Source organism: Pleurodeles waltl, chromosome 11 (genome assembly GCF_031143425.1).
Source record: "Pleurodeles waltl isolate 20211129_DDA chromosome 11, aPleWal1.hap1.20221129, whole genome shotgun sequence".
Lineage (NCBI taxonomy): Eukaryota > Metazoa > Chordata > Amphibia > Caudata > Salamandridae > Pleurodeles > Pleurodeles waltl.
Window position 1 is genome coordinate 938,275,992 of NC_090450.1, and position 16,978 is coordinate 938,292,969.

General features: G+C 48.0%; 1 non-coding gene across 1 annotated transcript; it reads right to left on the reverse strand.

Annotated features, from left to right (window-relative positions):
• Positions 1-10,373: 10,373 nt before the first annotated feature.
• LOC138266694 (U4 spliceosomal RNA) lies at positions 10,374-10,514 on the reverse strand. The gene has a single exon (XR_011199627.1). It is a non-coding gene; the product is annotated as a U4 spliceosomal RNA (small nuclear RNA).
• Positions 10,515-16,978: the final 6,464 nt, after the last annotated feature.

Here is a 16,978-nt window from a genome sequence, read left to right on the forward strand (position 1 = left end):
ATGGCGCTTCAGAATGGCGTTAGCCGGCGCAAAACTTTTTGACGCTAAACTGCGTTAGCGCAGTTTAGCGTCAAAAAGTATAAATATGGGCCTTAACGCCATGCCTGACCCAGGCGTTAAAAAGCGGCGCAAATGCGCCGTTTTTAGCCACGCCCACTCCCGGGCGTCTCTTTTGCCCGGGAGTATAAATACCACGTAAAGGCCTGGGAGTCATTTTTTAGACCGGAACGCCTCCCTTGCATATCATTAACGCAAGGAAGGGGTTCACGCAAAAAAATGACGCACATTCCGGGAACTTTGGCGCTATACGCCTCTAACGCCATAGTATAAATATGGCGTTAGTTGGCGTTAGTTTAGCGTCGAATTTGCGTCGAAAAAAACGACGCAAATTCGGCACAAACGGAGTATAAATACGGCCCTTGATCTGCCAGTAGCCAGCAGTCAAGTCAAAGGTGCTCAGATACTTGTCATCTGCCCTAGATATAGGATGAGCATCAGTGTTTTTTAACTGTTTTGAGACCTCTGTAGTCAACACAAAACCTAATTTCTCTTTTTCCATCTCGGGAGTGAGGTTTTGGGACACGCACTACAGGGCTGGACAAGGGCTATCTTAGGGCTCAATAACCCCTAGGTCTAGCACCTTCTGAACTTCAGATTTGATGCACTCCCTCACATGGTCAGGTTGTCTGTAAATTTTGCTATTCACAGGCAAACTGTCTCTTTTGTCAATGGTGTGTTTACACCGTGTGGTCTGACCAGGTGTCAGGGAGAAGAGTTCTGAGAACTGCCCTAGGATGTTTCTACAGTCCTCCTTTTGGGACTCAGAGAGGCAGACAGAAAGGACTACCCCATCAATTGAGCCATCAGTTGTATTGTGGGAGAAGAGGTCAGGGAGAGGGTCTCTTTCCTCTTCCTGTCGCTCATCAGTAGCCATGAGCAGAGCCATGTCTGACCTATCATAATAGGGGTTATGGGGGCTTCCGGGAGTGCCAATGTCTACCAGGTAGCTGACCCCCCCTTTTCTCTCCACAATGGTGTGGGCACCACTCCACTTTGCCTGGAGTGCCCTGAGAGCCACAAGCTCCAGGACACACACTTCCTGTCCTGGCTGGTAGACAGTTAGGACAGCCTTCTGGTCATGCCATTGCTTCCCGAGTTCCTGGCTGGCCTGAAGGTTTTTAGTAGCCCTCTTCATGTACTCAGCCATCCTTGATCTGAGGCCAAGCACATAGTCCACTATGTCTTGTTTGGGGGCCTGAGAGGTTGTCCCCAGCGTTACCTAACAAAAGCAAGGGGATCTCTAACAGGGTGCCCAAACAGAACTTGAAATGGGCCGTAGTCCACACCCTTCTGAGGGTCCTCCCTGTTGGGAAAGAGAAGGCATGGTAATAGGACATTCCATCTCCTGCTGAGTTTTTCAGAGAGCCCCATTATCAAACCCTTGAGAGTTTTATTAAATCTCTCTACTAAGCCATTTGTCTGGGGATGGTAAGGGGTGGTGAACTTGTAAGTCACACCACGTTCCTTCCACGTGGCTTTCAGGTATACAGACATGAAGTTTGCACCTCTGTCTGATACCACTTCTTTTGGGAAGCCCGCCCTTGAAAAGATAATGAGGAGGGCTTTGGCCTCTGCAGGAGCTGTAGTGGTCCTAAGAGGAATGGACTCCGGTTACCTGGTGCCATTGTCCACTACCACCAGTATACATCAGTTCCCAGAGACTGATGGAGGGTTTAAGAGGTCAACAATATCTACCCCAACCCTCTCAAAGGGAACCAAAACCACTGGAAGTGGAAGTGAGGGGGGCCTTTGGGTTGCCACCTGTCTTGACAAGTGACAGAGGAGCGAGAAAACACATTTGTGTCTTCTGACATGTGGGGCCAGTGAAAGTGCGGGAAAAGCCTGTCCTAAGTCTTACTTTGCCCCAAGTGATCTGCCAGGGGAATGTCATGTGCAAGGGTCAACAGAAATTCCCTACATTTCAGAGGGATCACCAATCTTCTGGTGGCACCAACTTTGAGATCCCTGGACTCTGAATAAAGGAGTCTGTATTCCCAGTACACCTTATGGGTGCCACTGACATCCCCTGCCTGTTGTGCTGCAGCTTGCTGCCTCAAGCTCTCCAGTGTTGGATAAACTTGGTGTTCCCTACTGAGCTCATCCCTGGTGGCCCCCCTGCACCCAAGAGTTCAGCTGTGTCAGCTTGAAGCTCCTCTGGTGTAGGTTCCACCCAGGGAGTGGATTCTGAACCCTCAAGAGTTGAATCCTCACTGGCGGCTGGAGTAGGGCATAACTTCTTACAGTTCCTGCCCTTGGATTTAGGAAGCTCTTAGGCCATTGTTCCAGGCTCCAAGGTTCCTTGCTCTTTTTGCTTCTTAGCCTGTGCTCTGGTAAGGGCATAGATATGCCCTGGATGCTCAGCATTGCTGCGTGCACCTCCAATTCCACCTCTGCCAAAGCTGAGGTCTCCAAGTCGTCCCCTAGTAGACATTTTACACTTAGGTCTGAGGAAACCACAACCTTTTTAGGACCTGTTACACCCCCCTCGCCCCACCCACCCACCCACCCAGCTGAAATCAATAACTGCCATGAGGTGGAACAAGGTCTTGTTCTGAATGTCAGTCACTTATTACGTGTGACCATGTAGGTGTTGCTCAGGAGACACCAGTTTTTCAGTCACCATAGTGAGCCTGGCACCTGTGTCCCTGTAGGCCTCAGCCTCACCACCATTTATGAGGGGATGCTGATTGTACATACCCATATTAAGGGGACAGGCAACAAGGGTGGCGAAGTCAATGCCCCCAGCAGGGACCAAGACAGCCTCAGTGGTCTCTCTAACTAGCCCAGACCCCACTACAGACTCTAAGGTGAGCCCAGATACACTCTTAGATTGACTACTGTTAGTAGTCCCACCGCTACTGCTATTGTGAGGGGAACTAGAAGTACAAGTGGGGGTAGTAGTGGTGGAAGACTTAGTGGTGCCTTTCATAGGGCAGGAGCTCTCCCCTACCCTACGGCCTTTGTTTTTGCAAACATAACACCAAGGCTTTTTGTAGTAGGAAGAGGAAGAGGAGGATTTGTTCCCATCACCAGATGGGTTTTGTGGGCTGATAAAGACTTTTTTATTATCTTTGTCCCCACGCTTATACTGAGACCTACCTGCTTCCTTCATTTTGTGGTCACCCACTGTGTGAGCCTTCCTACTCACCCTGGTGCTGACCCACTTGTCTGCCTTCTTACCCAGTTCTTGGGGAGAGGTCAGATCATAGTCCACCAGGTACTGATGCAGCTGATCAGACACGCAATTATTCAAAATGTGCTCTCTTAAGATTAGGCTGTATAAGCCCTGATAATCATTGACTTTGCTCCCATGCAATTAGCCTTCCAGGGCCTTCAAGGAACAGGCCACAAAATCAACCCAATTATGTGAGGACTCTTCCCTGGTCTCTCTCATCTTGATTCCATATTGTTCAGTAGTCAGACCAAAGGCACCTAAAAGTGCAGATTTTAAAACTGTGTGGTTGTCTGCATCTTCTTCTCTGACTGTGAGGAGTCTGTCCATACCCTTGTCAGAGAAGGAGAGCCACAAAATAGCTGCCCACTGCCTCTGAGGGACCCGCTGTACCTTACAGGCCCTCCCCAGACCAGTGAACCACTTGTACATGTCATCACCCATCTTGTAAGGTGGGACTACTTTGTTCAGGTTCCTAGAGTCGAAAGAGTCCTCCTTGACCCTGTTGTCCCTGAAACTAGTACGTCTGCCATGTAGGGGTCCTAACCCCAACCCCTGCATTTCTCTCTCCACTGCCAAGGCCTCCCTATCTAAGGCTAGCTGTTGCTTCTGCAGCCTCAGCTTGGCTTCCTCTATTCTCAGTTGCCTGAGTTCCCTGCCTAGGGATTCTTCCCCTGAAGTTGAGCAGTGGGTTCCCTCAGATATCAAGGAGATGTGAGAGTGGGCAGAGGAGGATCTATTCCTATTCTTGGACACCCTCTCAACCAGCCCTCTATGGACAAAGGTGGACCTACTGGTGTGACCCCCCTTTAAACTGCTAACAGTGCTCCTGACAGGACTGTGGGTGTGTCTAGACGTTTCCTGATCCTCCTTGGGTACTTCCTGACCCACCTCAGTGGCTAAATCATCTTTTTCTAGCACTGGACGGTCAGACTCTTCTTCTTCCTCCTCACCTCCTGGCTACCAGCATGTTCCTGGCCATCCTGGAGGAGCCGGCCCAGAAGTAGAATTTATTGGATTTTCTCCCTGTCTTCAGCTTTCTCTCAGCACATATCTCCCTAAGTTCTTGGAAGGTCCGGTTCTCATAGGGAGAATCCATGGGCTGAGAGGTATGCTCTGCTGAAGACATGTCAGCTAGCTAGAGTGGTGTAGAGTCCCTAACTACTCTAGCACTAGGCTCCCAGCAAAGTTTGGAGCAAGGGCTATTCCAACCCCTAGCTTACCCAAACTCAGGAGACTAGATCCCTAATACTAGATGTATTGTGTACCTAACAGTACTAGCCTTTCCTGTGGAAAGTACCCAGTGGCAGAGTGGTAAGGCAATTGCAAGTGCTTATCCCGACGCTAGACCACCAATGTAGGAAGCTGGCCTGGTGTGTGGTATATGCCTAAGGTGTTCTCACCCTATACCAGGTCGAGGTATCCCTATTAGTGTAGTGTAGGCAGTGTCCAGGAAGCCAGGCTCTCTATAGGTATCTGTGGATGAGCAGGCCAGGCTTATCTAGGAGACATGCAAAGCTTATGCAATACCACTGTAGTCACACAACACTTACACACATGAAAGAACCACACAGTGTTACAAAAATAAAGGTACTTTATTTGGTAACATCAATACTAAATTACTATATAGGGGTTATGCTCTGTTAGCAGGTGAGTAAACACAATTATATATACACACTGGTACATAGGAAAAGGCATTGAAATGCAATAGAAAACAGTGAAAGAACAGTATGCAACAGGAACCCTAGGGGGAGAACAAGCCATGTACTAAAAAAGTGGAATGTGAAGGTCGGACCCCCACCCAGGTGAGTAAGACCTGTAGAGGGGAGCTGAACGCACTTGGGACCCCAATAGGTAAATACAAGAGTGACCCCCAGCGACCTGGAGAAGAGAGGTAATTACCTGTTTTTCACCCAAACCCACAGAGAAACTTTGCAGAAGGACAATGCAAGACCCAAGCAAGACTGGAAGAAACTGAAGATGGAGTCTGCCAGAAGAGGACCTGCAAAAAAAGGGGTGCAGTCCAGTTCCAGTTGGAGTGTCCGGTTGGGTCAGGAGCCACTACCCACCCTTCTGGTGATGCTGAACCAGGTTGACGAGGAAGGACAGGAGCCGGCTGTGCAGCACAAGAGCAGAAGAGGAGTTCCAGGAGTGATGCAGTCGGTGTTCCACATCGCGAGGAGAGATGCAGCACATAAGTGGTGAGGGAAAACCACTAACAAGACTTGGCAATGGCAAGAGTTCCTAAATAAAAAGTTTGTAGAAATGCTGGGGACCAGGAGAGTCAGAGGGGACTCAACCCATGGAGGGGAGTCCCAGGTGACCCCCACGAACTAGAAGAGTCTTGAGACGAAGATGGAGGCCCCACAGGCGACCCGCTGGCAGCAAGAACAGGAGTCGCGGTGAGGCCCACTCAGCACACCTGGCAGAGAGTTCCAAATCACTGGAGTAGCAGGAAGGAGACTGTCCATGTCAGAGACGAGAGCTGGAGGACAGGACTACATGGAGCCTGAAGATTCCTTGGATGAAGAGCCAACAAGCCTTGGTAGCTGCTAGAGTCGTGGTGCACAGGAGTACTGTCATGCAAGGAGGGGCAAAGACTCACCCACTCCAAAGATAGGCATCTGTTAGAGAGGACCAAGGGGACAACTTCAGACCACCACCTGGGTTGCAGGATGCACACAAAGTTGCAGGAGAGAGGATCCACGTGGCTGGTTGTCGAGCCGTTGGTGGCTGCAGATACTGGGGAGTGACTCCTTCACTCCAAGCGAGATTCCTTCTTACTTCTTTTGTGCAGACTGATGACTTACCACCCTCAGAGGGTGCACAGCCAGGGAAATGTTGCAGGAGCTGGGAGGAGCCAGAGAAACAATGTTGCAGAGGCAAAGTCGTCACTGGAGCTGCAGATTGTCGGTTCCTGTGGAGTCCAGTTGCGGTTCCAGTGGCCAGAAGTAAAAGTAAACATTGCAGAGGAGTCCTGTTGGAATCTTGCACGTCGAATCTGAGGACCCGCCCAAGAGGGAGACCCTATATAGCCCTAAAAGGGGGATTGGTCACCTAGCAGGGTGACCACCTATCAGGAGGGGGCTGTGACGTCACCTGCCTGACCTGGCCACTCAGATGCTCCCAGGGGCCTCTCGCCCATCCTGGATTCAAGATGGCAGAACCAAGTGATCCCCTGTAGGAGCTCTGGGGTGGTGATAAACAGGGGAGTGGTCACTCCCCTTTACATTGTCCAGTTTCGCACCATAGCAGGGACCGGTATCCCTGGACTGGTGCCAACCAGTTTCTGCAAGAAGGGCACCAAATGTGCCTTTCAAAGCATACCTGTGGCTTGGGGAGGCTACCCCTCCCAAGCCCTGTAACACCTATTTCCAAAGGGAGAGGGGTTATCTCCCAATCCCACTCCCAAAGGAAATCCTGTGTTCTGCCTTCCTGGGCTTGAGCTGCTCAAGCAGCAGGAGGGCAGAAACCTGTCTGGAGGGTGGCAGCAGCGAGGCTGCCCAGGAAGACCTTGCAAACTGGTAGGAGCAAAACTGGGGGGTCCACGAAGGAGCCCCCACAGTGCATGGGATCATACAACCAATACTGGGAACAGTATTGGGGTATGATTTTAACATGTTTGATACCAAGCATGCCTGGGTTTGGAGTTACCATTATGTAGCCGGACATAGGTTCAGTACACAGGTAAAATGGCTTACCCGCACTCACAAAGTCCAGGAAAATGGAGCTGGAGTTTGTGGGGGCACCTCACCTCACCTCAGCTCATTCAGGGGCACCCTCACACACAGGTACATGCACCCTGCCCTCTGGGCTAGGAGGGCCTGCCATAGGGGTGACTTACAGTAACCTGCTTCAGTGACCTGTAGTAAAAAGAGTGCACGCACCCTTCCACGCAGGCTGCAATGGCAGGCCTGCAGAGAGATTTTGCATGGGCTCCCATGAGTGGCATAATACATGCTGCAGCCCATGTGGGACTCCTGGTGCCGCAGTGCCCTGGGTACGTGGGTACTATATACTTGGAACTTACATGGGGGCACCAGTATACCAATTATGGAGTGAAAAAGACCATGAACAACTGAATTTAGAGAAAGAGAGCACAGTCACTGGGGGTCTTAGTTAGCAGGATCCCAGTGAACACAGTTAAAAACACACTGACATTAGGCAAAAAATGGGGGTAACCATGCCAAAAAGAGGGTGCTTTTCTACAGGTGCAAGAAAAGTGACACTGCACTGGGTGCAGCTCCACTTTTCATAAATCTGGCCCTAAGTTTTATTGCGTGCATGGTACATGCCGCTGTGTACGTTCTGTGCCCTGTGCTCGTGCAGTCTACACATGTGCCGGATCTGGTAGCTGAGTTGGACGAGGCAACCATGCAAGGAATCTTTGTGTGACCTCATTGTCGCAGTATTCAAACAGGGCATACACGCTCAGGGGTAGATTTATGAAAAGTTGTGCTTGCACTAGGTGCAGTGTCATTTTTCCTGCGCACCTTAACGCCCCCCTCACGCCACCATGGTAGTGCCGTATTTAAAATACGGCGCACCATGGCAGTAGTTAGGGTGACTAGCCTCATAATTTTTTACGCTAGTCCGGTGCTTTGCAGGATTAGCATAAACAATAATGACGCTAACCCTGCAAAGCACCCAGAGGCCCATTGTAACCAATGTCAGCCTCTTTTTAACAATGTTAAAAATTGCAGGTAAAAATGGCACGAAGGAATCTCGTAGATTCCTTTGTGCCATTTTTACGCCTCTCCTAGTGCAGGAACGCCCTCCTTGCATCCTTCCATACATAATATGACGCAAGGGTTTACAAAGTGGTGCAATGCATGCATTGAGCCACTTTGTAAATACGGTCCGGGGAAAATGCCACTTTAACGCTGCCTTAGCGTAAAAAAAAAATGACGCTATGGCAGCACTTGGCGCTAGGGGCTCTCAAATATACCTTATAGCTTTTCATCCCTCTCAGGTGAAAAAATGGTCCCTAGTGCAAGGAAGGAAATGGGCCCTTTTGTTGCTGTTTGAATGATAAAATACGGGAAAAATTAGGGTTAAAGCGGCCCCCTGGGCACCTGCTGTACCAATAGATGGTACGCCTCTGTCCTTGAGCTCGGTAACATCTGTAATTGAGTGCCCTGAAGCGCTTTAGAAATGCACTTTGGGGCAGATTTATGAAAAGTGGAGCTGCCACTTTTCTTGAGCCCCTGAACGCCACCCTAACGCCACCATGGTAACGTCGCATTTAAAAAACGGCGCGGCGTTTTTGGCCTCGTTGGGCCACATTTGCGTACATTTGCGTCTTAAAAAAAGGACGCAAATGTGGAGCAAGGAGGCGCTAGGGGCTCCTAAATATGCCACTTTATATAACGTTAAAAGTCACGCTCGACACCTTCGTCAGCTCTCGTTCTGTTTCAAACACTGCATACAGTCTGAGCGAACTTTCACCGCATTATCCTGTTGATAACAAACGGCTTCCAACAGAAATACGAAAACTAATCAAGACGAAAGCATCCTGAAAGTTCCTGCCGGATGCAGAAACTCCGACACACTAAAACTAAATCGAAAACAGTGAACTAAAAGAAAATAAACTCTGGGCCGTATTTATACTTTTTGGTGCAAAACTGCACTAAGGCAGTTTTGCCCCAAAAAGTTTTGCACCAGCTTGCACCATTTTTTAGCACCAGCTGGGCACCATATTTATGGAATGGTGCAAGCCGGTGCAAAGGGTAGGCTAGCTTTAAAAAAAATGACGTTAGGCAGTTTTGAGTCAAAATAAATTAATCTGACCAGATTAGCATCATTTTTTGATGCTAAGGGGCATATTTATACTCTGTTTGCACTGAATTAGCGTCCGTTTTTTAAAACTCTAATTCAGTGCAAAACTAACTCCATATTTATACTTTGGTGCTAGACCCGTCTAGCACCAAATTTATGGAGTTAAAGTCATTTTTTGGAAGTGGAAACCTACCTTGCCTTAATAAGATGCAAGGTAGGCGTTCCCGTGCAAAAAAATGACTCTATGGCTTTAACACCATATTTATACTCCCATGTAAAAATGGTGCAAGGGAGGGAGGAGGGGTCAAAAAATGGGGCAAAGCAAGCTTTGCCCCATTTTTTAAGACCTGGGTCAGGGCAGGGGTTAGGGGACCTGTGGGCCTATTTCCATGGTGCAACACCATGGAATAAGCCCAGAGGTGCCCTCCCCAGGCCCCAGGTGCACCCCCACCCACATCATAGGGACTGCGGAGGATGGGGGACCCTATCCCAGGTAAGTACAGATAAGATTGTATTTAATTTTTTGTTTGTTTTTGTTTAAGTGCCATAGGGGGCCCTGAAATGGGCATGGTAGGTTTAGCACCATAAAATGACGCTAATCTGGTTAGAGTCATTTATTTTTACTCTAACCTGCCTAAAGTCGTTTTTTGGTGCTAAACCCTCTTCTTCTATACTAGCAGCCCCACCCGACTAAAGTCTTTTTTTTTTACTCTAGACTACCCTTTGCACCGACTTGCACCATTCCATAAATATGGTGCCCGGCTGGTGCACAGAAATGGTGCAAGCCGGTGCTAAACATTTTGGTGCAAAACTGAGTTAGTGCAGTTTTGCAGCATAAAGTATAAATAAGGGCCAATATTTTGTAAGTTTACGCCACTTTTGCGTCATAAAATGACGTTAATGCGGTGCAAAAAAAATTTAAATCAGGGCCTTGGTGCTAGATGGGTCTAGCACCAAAGTATAAATATGGAGTTAGATTTGCACCGAATTAGAGTAAAAAAAAATGACGCTAATTCGGTGCAAACAGAGTATAAATATGCCGCAGAGTATAAATATGCCCCTAAATATGGCGTTAAGGCCATAGAGTCATTTTTTGCACGGAAACGCCTACCTTGCATCTCATTAAGGCAAAGAAGGTATCCACTTTCAAAAAATGACTTTAACTCCATAAATTTGGTGCTAGAGGGGTCTAGCACCAAAGTATAAATATGGAGTTAGTTTTGCACCGAATTAGAGTAAAAATAAATGACACTAATTCGGTGCAAACAGAGTATAAATATGCCCCTCTGTGTGGTCTAGCCGACACCAACACGTTCACATAAACTACAAAAAAAAAATCTTATTTTTATACATTAATATTCAGTCTCCTTGGAGACTGTCAAAAATTGCCAATATCGACTATATTTCAAATCGTCATGGCGGGGTATTGGGTAAAGTTTTCAATAAGCAATAATCGCGCCTCGGTTAGACCTCATTGGCTACGATACTGCCACTGCGCAAAGCTAACAATAAAAAGGCGAATAAAGGTGCGTCTCGGGGTACCACCTCATGATACAAAGACCAAGGAAACGTTTAGTTGTCCAAGAATTACTACACCTCCACTGGCTTCTAACAGGCAAAATAATACACTTTGTTAGGATTGTTTTATCAGGTTCCGTCCACTCTCTGCCCCAAATATTCCATACCGGCGAGCAGAGAACTCTGGGAAATTTTATGCTAAATAGTTGCACAGGTAGCGCTGCATCCTAGTTACAGGTTTGATGCTCTTCATGTGAAGATGGGGTCCATGCTGCTAGCGATGTGGTGTGGAAATGGAAGAAGCACGAATTCTTAAAGCATGTCTTCAAATGTTTACCAAGGAGGCATGGTAATCATTGAAAGAAATGTAAATGGTAAACTACATTTTTCGATACAGCACTTACTGCAGGTGAGCCGTTTCATTGAGCTACACAGTTGCATTTGCTGCATTTCATTTACACCTTTAAAAAATACAATTTTGGTTTCGTCGTTTCGAAAACATCTTAGAGTGTGCCGGAGAACATCTGTAAAATGAGAAACTCGGGAAATGGTGGACTCATATTAAGGGGAAGAAAGAGGGCAATAAGAAAACATCAATGTTGCCCCCTTATTTATATAAGTAGTAACTTCAAAGACCTATATGTCTCTTCAACAGTCGAAGGAGATATTTTTGCTAAGAATCGCTTCAAGTAGGTCAGAGAGCACACCAGCAGCTAACCAATATTCTGCTCGTGTGTGTAAAGCAGAACCGACACTTTGGAGAATACTGTATGCATTTATGTTTGCTACTTTGCTGTGACTATACCAACAAACTGGAAGCAGCGGTTGAAGTCCGTAAAAAAGTATGGGGACCGTGATATTGTGGGCCTAATTAACATGCCCTTTACACCACTGCTGCATCTTTTTTTTATGGGCGCACCAGTGACGTTAGCAGTGCACAGAACTGCTGCAGATTTACAAACTGACACACGGGGACCAATGCGTCAGTTTGTAAAGCTTTCCGTCACATTATACCTTCCCCAGGTATAATGTATGCAGGGTAGGCCTTACCAGGGAGAAAGCCACATAGTTCTGACGCAGTTAAATTTACATTTCACTTTGTCATTTTGAGACTTCACTGCGTCAAAACTGTACCGCCTGCTCAGAGTAGGCGTAAAATTGATGCTGGGGTTTTTCCAAGGAGAGCCTCCTCACATTGCTAGAGCAGTGTCATTTTACGGATCTTGTCCAACAATGCGTAAGCTCAGCGCCAACAGATGCATCACACTTTCTGATGCATCTGTGAAAACGTGCACCATGGAGCTCTGTATTGTAAATACAGAGGATCTATGACGTTGTTAGGGGATCATAGGGAAACAGAAGAAATCTGACGCATCAATGTCGGCGCATCCGATTCTTGTAAGTGAGGCCCATAGGCAGTCACATATCTTCAGTTTGCTAAACACATGTTCAATATTATTTGCCAAATATAACCAGCTATGATTTGGGATATGCAGGTTGTGATAGCTGTTGATGATGCAGAGTACCAACATACAGAAATTGTCCTCTGGTAGTGGTGGGGAGGGAGGGCCCAACCTCTAAAAAAGTTTTCTTGGGGGGGGGGGGGAGTGGCCAAAAAAAGTTTGAAGACCACTTTACTAGGTAGACCAGGTGATTCTCCCAGCTGGAGCTAAAGACACCTATATTATCCAGATATGCTACACTGAAGCTTTCCAACCCCTGTAGAATTTTATAAACCAGCCTCTGAAATGTGGCAGGTGCAATTTTCAACCCAAAGGGCATCACTGTAAAGTGATAATGCCCACTAGGGGTGGAAAATGCTGTTTTGGGTTTAACATCATCTGCCAACTTGATCTGCCAGTAGCCAGCAGTCAAGTCAAAGGTGCTCAGATACTTGTCATCTGCCCTAGATATAGGATGAGCATCAGTGTTTTTTAACTGTTTTGAGACCTCTGTAGTCAACACAAAACCTAATTTCTCTTTTTCCATCTCGGGAGTGAGGTTTTGGGACACGCACTACAGGGCTGGACAAGGGCTATCTGAGGGCTCAATAACCCCTAGGTCTAGCACCTTCTGAACTTCAGATTTGATGCACTCCCTCACATGGTCAGGTTGTCTGTAAATTTTGCTATTCACAGGCAAACTGTCTCTTTTGTCAATGGTGTGTTTACACCGTGTGGTCTGACCAGGTGTCAGGGAGAAGAGTTCTGAGAACTGCCCTAGGATGTTTCTACAGTCCTCCTTTTGGGACTCAGAGAGGCAGACAGAAAGGACTACCCCATCAATTGAGCCATCAGTTGTATTGTGGGAGAAGAGGTCAGGGAGAGGGTCTCTTTCCTCTTCCTGTCGCTCATCAGTAGCCATGAGCAGAGCCATGTCTGACCTATCATAATAGGGGTTATGGGGGCTTCCGGGAGTGCCAATGTCTACCAGGTAGCTGACCCCCCCTTTTCTCTCCACAATGGTGTGGGCACCACTCCACTTTGCCTGGAGTGCCCTGAGAGCCTCAAGCTCCAGGACACACACTTCCTGTCCTGGCTGGTAGACAGTTAGGACAGCCTTCTGGTCATGCCATTGCTTCCCGAGTTCCTGGCTGGCCTGAAGGTTTTTAGTAGCCCTCTTCATGTACTCAGCCATCCTTGATCTGAGGCCAAGCACATAGTCCACTATGTCTTGTTTGGGGGCCTGAGAGGTTGTCCCCAGCGTTACCTAACAAAAGCAAGGGGATCTCTAACAGGGTGCCCAAACAGAACTTGAAATGGGCCGTAGTCCACACCCTTCTGAGGGTCCTCCCTGTTGGGAAAGAGAAGGCATGGTAATAGGACATTCCATCTCCTGCGGAGTTTTTCAGAGTGCCCCATTATCAAACCCTTGAGAGTTTTATTAAATCTCTCTACTAAGCCATTTGTCTGGGGATGGTAAGGGGTGGTGAACTTGTAAGTCACACCACGTTCCTTCCACGTGGCTTTCAGGTATACAGACATGAAGTTTGCACCTCTGTCTGATACCACTTCTTTTGGGAAGCCCGCCCTTGAAAAGATAATGAGGAGGGCTTTGGCCTCTGCAGGAGCTGTAGTGGTCCTAAGAGGAATGGACTCCGGTTACCTGGTGCCATTGTCCACTACCACCAGTGTACATCAGTTCCCAGAGACTGATGGAGGGTTTAAGAGGTCAACAATATCTACCCCAACCCTCTCAAAGGGAACCAAAACCACTGGAAGTGGAAGTGAGGGGGGCCTTTGGGTTGCCACCTGTCTTGACAAGTGACAGAGGAGCGAGAAAACACATTTGTGTCTTCTGACATGTGGGGCCAGTGAAAGTGCGGGAAAAGCCTGTCCCAAGTCTTACTTTGCCCCAAGTGATCTGCCAGGGGAATGTCATGTGCAAGGGTCAACAGAAATTCCCTACATTTCAGAGGGATCACCAATCTTCTGGTGGCACCAACTTTGAGATCCCTGGACTCTGAATAAAGGAGTCTGTATTCCCAGTACACCTTATGGGTGCCACTGACATCCCCTGCCTGTTGTGCTGCAGCTTGCTGCCTCAAGCTCTCCAGTGTTGGATAAACTTGGTGTTCCCTACTGAGCTCATCCCTGGTGGCCCCCCTGCACCCAAGAGTTCAGCTGTGTCAGCTTGAAGCTCCTCTGGTGTAGGTTCCACCCAGGGAGTGGATTCTGAACCCTCAAGAGTTGAATCCTCACTGGCGGCTGGAGTAGGGCATAACTTCTTACAGTTCCTGCCCTTGGATTTAGGAAGCTCTTAGGCCATTGTTCCAGGCTCCAAGGTTCCTTGCTCTTTTTGCTTCTTAGCCTGTGCTCTGGTAAGGGCATAGATATGCCCTGGATGCTCAGCATTGCTGCGTGCACCTCCAATTCCACCTCTGCCAAAGCTGAGGTCTCCAAGTCGTCCCCTAGTAGACATTTTACACTTAGGTCTGAGGAAACCACAACCTTTTTAGGACCTGTTACACCCCCCTCCCCCCAGCTGAAATCAATAACTGCCATGAGGTGGAACAAGGTCTTGTTCTGAATGTCAGTCACTTATTACGTGTGACCAAGTAGGTGTTGCTCAGGAGACACCAGTTTTTCAGTCACCATAGTGAGCCTGGCACCTGTGTCCCTGTAGGCCTCAGCCTCACCACCATTTATGAGGGGATGCTGATTGTACATACCCATATTAAGGGGACAGGCAACAAGGGTGGCGAAGTCAATGCCCCCAGCAGGGACCAAGACAGCCTCAGTGGTCTCTCTAACTAGCCCAGACCCCACTACAGACTCTAAGGTGAGCCCAGATACACTCTTAGATTGACTACTGTTAGTAGTCCCACCGCTACTGCTATTGTGAGGGGAACTAGAAGTACAAGTGGGGGTAGTAGTGGTGGAAGACTTAGTGGTGCCTTTCATAGGGCAGGAGCTCTCCCCTACCCTACGGCCTTTGTTTTTGCAAACATAACACCAAGGCTTTTTGTAGTAGGAAGAGGAAGAGGAGGATTTGTTCCCATCACCAGATGGGTTTTGTGGGCTGATAAAGACTTTTTTTTTATCTTTGTCCCCACGCTTATACTGAGACCTACCTGCTTCCTTCATTTTGTGGTCACCCACTGTGTGAGCCTTCCTACTCACCCTGGTGCTGACCCACTTGTCTGCCTTCTTACCCAGTTCTTGGGGAGAGGTCAGATCATAGTCCACCAGGTACTGATGCAGCTGATCAGACACGCAATTATTCAAAATGTGCTCTCTTAAGATTAGGCTGTATAAGCCCTGATAATCATTGACTTTGCTCCCATGCAATTAGCCTTCCAGGGCCTTCAAGGAACAGGCCACAAAATCAACCCAATTCTGTGAGGACTCTTCCCTGGTCTCTCTCATCTTGATTCCATATTGTTCAGTAGTCAGACCAAAGGCACCTAAAAGTGCAGATTTTAAAACTGTGTGGTTGTCTGCATCTTCTTCTCTGACTGTGAGGAGTCTGTCCATACCCTTGTCAGAGAAGGAGAGCCACAAAATAGCTGCCCACTGCCTCTGAGGGACCCGCTGTACCTTACAGGCCCTCCCCAGACCAGTGAACCACTTGTACATGTCATCACCCATCTTGTAAGATGGGACTACTTTGTTCAGGTTCCTAGAGTCGAAAGAGTCCTCCTTGACCCTGTTGTCCCTGAAACTAGTACGTCTGCCAAGTAGGGGTCCTAACCCCAACCCCTGCATTTCTCTCTCCACTGCCAAGGCCTCCCTATCTAAGGCTAGCTGCTGCTACTGCAGCCTCAGCTTGGCTTCCTCTATTCTCAGTTGCCTGAGTTCCCTGCCTAGGGATTCTTCCCCTGAAGTTGAGCAGTGGGTTCCCTCAGATATCAAGGAGATGTGAGAGTGGGCAGAGGAGGATCTATTCCTATTCTTGGACACCCTCTCAACCAGCCCTCTATGGACAAAGGTGGACCTACTGGTGTGACCCCCCTTTAAACTGCTAACAGTGCTCCTGACAGGACTGTGGGTGTGTCTAGACGTTTCCTGATCCTCCTTGGGTACTTCCTGACCCACCTCAGTGGCTAAATCATCTTTTTCTAGCACTGGACGGTCAGACTCTTCTTCTTCCTCCTCACCTCCTGGCTACCAGCATGTTCCTGGCCATCCTGGAGGAGCCGGCCCAGAAGTAGAATTTATTGGATTTTCTCCCTGTCTTCAGCTTTCTCTCAGCACATATCTCCCTAAGTTCTTGGAAGGTCCGGTTCTCATAGGGAGAATCCATGGGCTGAGAGGTATGCTCTGCTGAAGACATGTCAGCTAGCTAGAGTGGTGTAGAGTCCCTAACTACTCTAGCACTAGGCTCCCAGCAAAGTTTGGAGCAAGGGCTATACCAACCCCTAGCTTACCCAAACTCAGGAGACTAGATCCCTAATACTAGATGTATTGTGTACCTAACAGTACTAGCCTTTCCTGTGGAAAGTACCCAGTGGCAGAGTGGTAAGGCAATTGCAAGTGCTTATCCCGACGCTAGACCACCAATGTAGGAAGCTGGCCTGGTGTGTGGTATATGCCTAAGGTGTTCTCACCCTATACCAGGTCGAGGTATCCCTATTAGTGTAGTGTAGGCAGTGTCCAGGAAGCCAGGCTCTCTATAGGTATCTGTGGATGAGCAGGCCAGGCTTATCTAGGAGACATGCAAAGCTTATGCAATACCACTGTAGTCACACAACACTTACACACATGAAAGAACCACACAGTGTTACAAAAATAAAGGTACTTTATTTGGTAACATCAATACTAAATTACTATATAGGTTATGCTCTGTTAGCAGGTGAGTAAACACAATTATATATACACACTGGTACATAGGAAAAGGCATTGAAATGCAATAGAAAACAGTGAAAGAACAGTATGCAACAGGAACCCTAGGGGGAGAACAAGCCATGTACTAAAAAAGTGGAATGTGAAGGTCGGACCCCCACCCAGG